Source organism: Protopterus annectens, chromosome 16.part0, assembly GCF_019279795.1.
Source record: "Protopterus annectens isolate FY-2018-M chromosome 16.part0, PAN1.0, whole genome shotgun sequence".
Lineage (NCBI taxonomy): Eukaryota > Metazoa > Chordata > Ceratodontiformes > Protopteridae > Protopterus > Protopterus annectens.
Genome location: NC_056750.1, coordinates 487,099,823 through 487,105,782, shown reverse-complemented (window position 1 = coordinate 487,105,782; position 5,960 = coordinate 487,099,823). Strand labels below are relative to the sequence as shown.

Genomic DNA, 5,960 nt, shown 5'->3' with positions numbered 1-5,960 from the left:
TTCTGTTTCCTACAGGGGAGATCTATGCCTGCATAGGACCTGCTGGAGAGATGGGTATGTATCTCAGTGATTATCCCTTCTCTGGAACAGGCTCCCAACCCATATGAAGCAGAGTTGCTTCCTAACCCAATTCAAGTGTAACTTGGACAACTGGATGGGGAACAGGAAATTCATCTCTGGTTTATCACCTACATCTCTAAAGGACACAGACAGCCTGTAAATGGTTGATCTCCCATGGCCCTGCTTGTAATTGTTTCCTCTCCCAAGTCCCTGCTTACACTTATCAATAGTACTAGAACTCATCAGAGATTAGGCATGCATGGCTAGGCTTAAAAAGGCCCCTGTGGTCATTAGCCTAGTAAATGCCTATGAACATATAACCAGAGCTATACATTTTGTGAACACTCTTGGTGCAGTGGAAAGTCCAAAGAATAAGGAAGAGAACTGATAATGTGATTCAGACATACAAAACCTTAAGAAATTTCTGAAGCCTGGATGAATACGGGTGTGATGATAAACATCTTGTAAGTCTAGTGTTACCAGGAAACTTTAAAGATAAGCAAAAGGAAACAGGTTGTGAAGAGACAATTTTTGAATTAGGGAACTATCACAAAGAGTTTAGAAAAATATCCAGAAGTGGTCTCCAAGTTCTTTCTTTCTTTGACACATGGAATATCCTTGTGTAAAAACTCTTTCCTGGTTGGGAAGGAGGAACTGGTTCCATGAGTGCTTGGGACAGCATGTGATGAAGATGAGGTGGAAACAAAATAAGTCTGATCTCGATGATGAAGAATGACCCCCTAGAAAGGAGCAATTTCCTCTCGCTAACATCTGTAATCTTGATGAATGATATTCAGAATCCATTTTGTCTGAAGCAATGCTTTGCCAAAGATTTAAAAAAAGGAGATTATGACTTTCTGGAAGAAAAAGAGGGCTATTGTGGGAATGGGTCACAAGGTCTCTTGAATACTCAGTTGAAGATATTGGACTGTCCTTGGTTTGGGGAGGTTAGAGACTTCTGTTTAGAACTCTCTTGCTATTCCTTCTTAAACATCTGTTTACCTGAATTCTGTTGACTGTTTATTCTGTTTTCTGCCAAAAGTGGAAGAGGAGAAAAAAAATCTCTTTAACAATTCAGAAAAGGAGAGCTGAAAAATCTTAAAGATCGCATGGATCAGCTTGCTCTGTACATCTCACTTTTTGATCACCTGTGCAGCAGAGAGACCAAACACTAAATCTCTACCCAAGGGAGAATTTAAAATGTCATTTTTAACACTGTCTGGAAGGTTCTAAGAATGCAGCCATGCAAGCTTCCTTTTAAACAGTACCAGTGGTGGCCACAGTTCTGGAAGACATATCAACCAAGTCATATAATACACTGCAAACAATTAATAGTGACCTGTGCAAAAGAAACTAAGTTATTTGAAGCAGATTTTTCCTCATAAGAAGAAACTACAGATACAACATTCCTCACACTTTCACAATTTGCCAAAACAAGATTTAACACATGAACCTGACAATTCAAAATTCTGAAAACCAAAGTTGCAGAAGTATACACTTTTTCCCTAAATCTATAAATGTTTCAGTCCTCATCAGAAAGAGTAGGTTTGAATTAAATTACAGTGCTTTGCAGCAGTGGGAACAACTAAAGCTACAGCTGTGGGCCAGGTTTGGGAACAGTGTCTAAAAAATTAAAAGAATGAGGAATTTTATACATCCTATCTACCTTTTTATGGGCAGTTGGATGACTATCAAGAAAACTGCAGCAAGTAACACACACAACCGCTAAAGCTGATGATCTGCAAAACCCCTAGTATTTTCTGAGGGACTGAGAAAACTTATTGTTCTTCCACTGAAAACACTGGCACATTCTAGCATTAGTCACAGAAAAATAACCCCCCACAGGAAGAATATGAAAGTGAGCTCAGAGTCTAAATTAGAAATCTGAGGAAAAAATCTAAGTCTGTTCTCGAATCTTAATGTTCTGATTCATAATTTTGAATCTATTCAGGAAAAGAGGACTTCCTCTTTCTTTTATCAGAAACTACTTTGCAAGATGAATCAATAGCCTGAATTAAACCTTGAGCCAGATCCAGTAAACTACTCCTGTCTAAAGAAAATTGAGGAGGAGCAGATACATCCTTGGTTTTCTGTTTCTTTTTTACAGGAAAAATGAGGCAAACTGTGTTACTGGTGGCAGCAGCTACTTCCCCCAGGGATGGGCATTGCATTGTGGCACAACAGGGAAACTGTCCCTGTTCCCTCTCACAGGACCAACAAGAGTGGCTCTCCCTTGCCCACTGAGGGTTTACCAAAAGCTGCAGATGATGTGGCTAAACCCTGGTCCATAGTGGTTGTAAGTACTACACCAGAGAGATATGGGGATGAAAGATGAGCAGTCTGAGGTACAACAAATGATCAAAGCAGTCAGCCACCTGCAGGTGGGAAAATTGCTAGACTGCTGTGGTGACAAAGGCTGTTGCTTAACTTTTTCTTTTTGATGCTGGAAGAAGGATCAACTATGGGACTGTTAGTCTTTTTCATGTTCAAGCCAAAAACAGTGCCTCTTTCCCAGGTAATTCAAGCAGCAAATGCTGGTTAAACTAGTAGTTCACAGAAGTTATTTTATTTTTTGACAGAAAAAAAACACAGTAAAATGCGTTTTCAAACACTTTGCCAGCCCCTCCAAGGAAAAATAAACACAATTTCTCCATAAAAATTTTTTTTTTTCAGTTAGCTAAAACTATTTTTAAACTGACAGAAAAAAATGAGCGCTCCATTTAAAAATATGTTATAGTCTCCAGATAGTTCATTAAAACACAACACAGCACTCCTAGCTTTAAAATCACTATCCTGAATAGGAAAATAATAAGAGACCAATAAATTAAGAAAGTGCCCCCCTCCCAAAAAGGGAACTTATCTGAGCAGTAAACAAAAGCACAAGCTGACCAATCACCTTGAAAAGACACAGAGGAGCATACAGTTCAGCATCAAAAAAGCTCTCAAGGGCTTTGCACTTAAACGTGTCTTTTAGTCAGCTCAGCTTGAGCTGCTCATTAGTTTCAGCACATAGAAGTTATCCTGAAGCTTTGGAAGCTGGCCAGCAGATATATCCTGTGCAGAATTTAACCCATATAGCTTAGGCTACTGCAGCAGTGATCAATACGAAGAGTTTATGCACTATCCGAATAATAATTTGCAAAATCAAAAGGAGCTTCTAAAAGCTAATCAGAATCAGTATACAGAAGGGAAGATGACTGTTACTGCACCAGTAAAGAAAATATCTATATAATCATCTGTACAGAAGAAACATAATGAGATAGAAATTAAGGTGAATAATCAAAAACCTCCTGGAAGTAGAAAAGGAAGAAGCACTAATGAATTACTGCCACCACCATGTAAGAAAAGAACATGAACACTCTTACCCCCTGCAGTGGAAAGTGAAGAAACATTTATGGATTGAGTGAAGAATAAGCTAAGGTCTTATAAGACTTGAAACTGCAGCTAGTCGAAGACTATGACTAGGACTCATCACTAGGCAAAAACAGAAAAAGAATGTTGATTCCATACCTGAGGACTAAATCTCAGGTAAACAATGATAGAGAGTATACTGGCAATGAAGGTTTCACAAGGAGGAGGAGTATTTCAATGTCATTTTAGGCATTTAGTTACTCTACAAATTCAAGAGGCCACAGCACATGGAAATCTTAGTAGATCAGCTGTTCCAATGTCACAGATCTACAGAGCACCACATCTGCTGACGATATTTATGTGGCTTGGTTACATGGTGCTTGACAGGAGCAGCATGGAACTACTACTGAACTACTTGCATAACTTCCTTAAAATTATTATTTTTTAATAATACCTCCACTCCCATGCAATGTCCAGTTAAACCCCCAGCTTTCACTCATGCTGAAGCCGAGATTTCCCAGTAAATCTCTAGCTGAAACCCTGGATGCTTCCTTTGATCAGGAGGACGTCTAACTCCTCAGGAAGACCTGAGTAGATTTTATTGGTGAGAGAGACACCTCATGGGAAGTTGAATTTTGTGGAGTCAGAGGTCTTCACGAATGTGACTAAAAATCCCTAGCCAGTAAAGTAGCTTATGCAATGACATCAGGATATCACTGCCACCTCCTTGTCTCTCTACGGTGATATATGAGGTTTCTGGTCACCACCAGAGGTACCACAGTAACTGGTATTCCTATAAATCTTCCCTGAGGTAGGACAGATGTTTTAGGCTACTTCATCCTATTCCCCTTGGTCAGCCCTACCACAGGCCTGCGCCCACTTCCAGAATGGGTCAGAGGTGGCACAGACAGATTCCCTACAAAATCACATGCCTTATTAAAGTATTTAGCAAACAATTCATCCTTTCTATTCAGTCTTAGTGACTATGGGGCTATCCTAGAGTAAGGCTATATGATCTATACTGTTCAAATTAGTAGCATATTATGTAGCTACTGAGAAAACATGTTTGCACAACAAAAGGTAAGAAAATAATATGAGAAATAATGTGAGAAAACATTTCAAAAGTAATGAAATGAAGCAGAACTACAATATGTACTGAGAAGACATAGTTAAAATTTTAGCCTCATATACTAAGTGTGGCAGTACCCTTAAGATGAAGAATTGCTCTGCTTTAATTAGTCTTGGTGAATTTGTGTTAGATGGCATAAAAGGTGTGTAAAAAGAAAGGCAAGTGCATGCAGAAAAATCTGTATGCTTTTGAATGAAAATATGACAATGTCATGCAGAGACAGATGTGGGGGATATTATTTTGAGAAGAGAAAGAGTGAATTCTGAAAATGTACAGGACCAAGACATGTAACCAATTCACTATGTTGGAATGAAATGCTGGGAATAATCAAAATGTAGGTGCAGAGTGTAATACTATGACTAAAGATACTTTTCAAAAAAAAACTCAGGCTAAAAGGCACAGAAACAAGAATGTATAGACATTAGTTCTATGTTTTGGACACCACATAAAGCTATTGGACCAAATCTTCTGACAACAAAGAGTAGAAGAATAAATAAGAAATACAAGATCTTGTATCAGTTTGCAGCTCTTAAAGAGGAACATTTCCCATATTTAAATCATTTGCTTGATAATGGTAAAATACATTCAGTATCAAAACAGAGATGTACTGCATGTGTAAACCACAGCCACACAGTTACTGATACACTCTAGATATCAATCCTCAGACCCAGGTAGTAAATATTATAGAAGTCTATTGTGCAAGCACTAGGATACTGCTTTGATGAGTTTGCAGAAAACAAATAGCTGAAGTCACACTAAACAATGGTGAGGTCTTTTTAGTACATGAGCCACTTATCAGCAAACAAAAACACATTTTACAGACCTATTCCGACATCAGCTCCTAAAATGACTTTTATCAAACCTTTTCATTCAAGCTGTTCTCAAGTTAATGCATCAAAAACCAAACAGCACTTAATGCATCAAAAACCAAACTCATGATATTCACCCCTTCCAAAACTACAACTATCAACATTAATTAATTCTCCATAACCAGTCAGAACAACACTTCTCTTGAGGTAGTAGCCAATGCAAAACTCTTAGGGGTACTCATCGACAACCAGCTCAAATCTGATACCCATATACATATAAATATAAAAAAAAAAAACACACCAGAAACTTGGTATGTTCTACCATCACATTCGATACCTTAACTCCATCTACACGATTCCTTCTCACTACCACATATTTCATCCTTCTCTCCTTTATGATGCCCCACTTCTAACCAACCTACAATCTTCTTTCTACAACAAACTTGCCAAATTCACCACTGGACACATCCTCCACTCACCACTGTATTGCCCTCCATAATCTAAACTGGCTAGAGATGCCCAACTACCTTATCTACTCTCAAGTAATCCTTGCTCAGAAACTCATTTTCAGTCCCTCTCTCTGCCCCTCCCTTGCCTCAACATTTAAAATG

At 38.5% G+C, this 5,960-nt stretch overlaps 1 pseudogene; it reads left to right on the top strand.

Annotated features, from left to right (window-relative positions):
- Positions 1 to 3,175: 3,175 nt before the first annotated feature.
- LOC122790611 lies at positions 3,176 to 3,859 on the top strand (annotated as a pseudogene).
- The last annotated feature ends 2,101 nt before the right edge of the window (positions 3,860 to 5,960 follow it).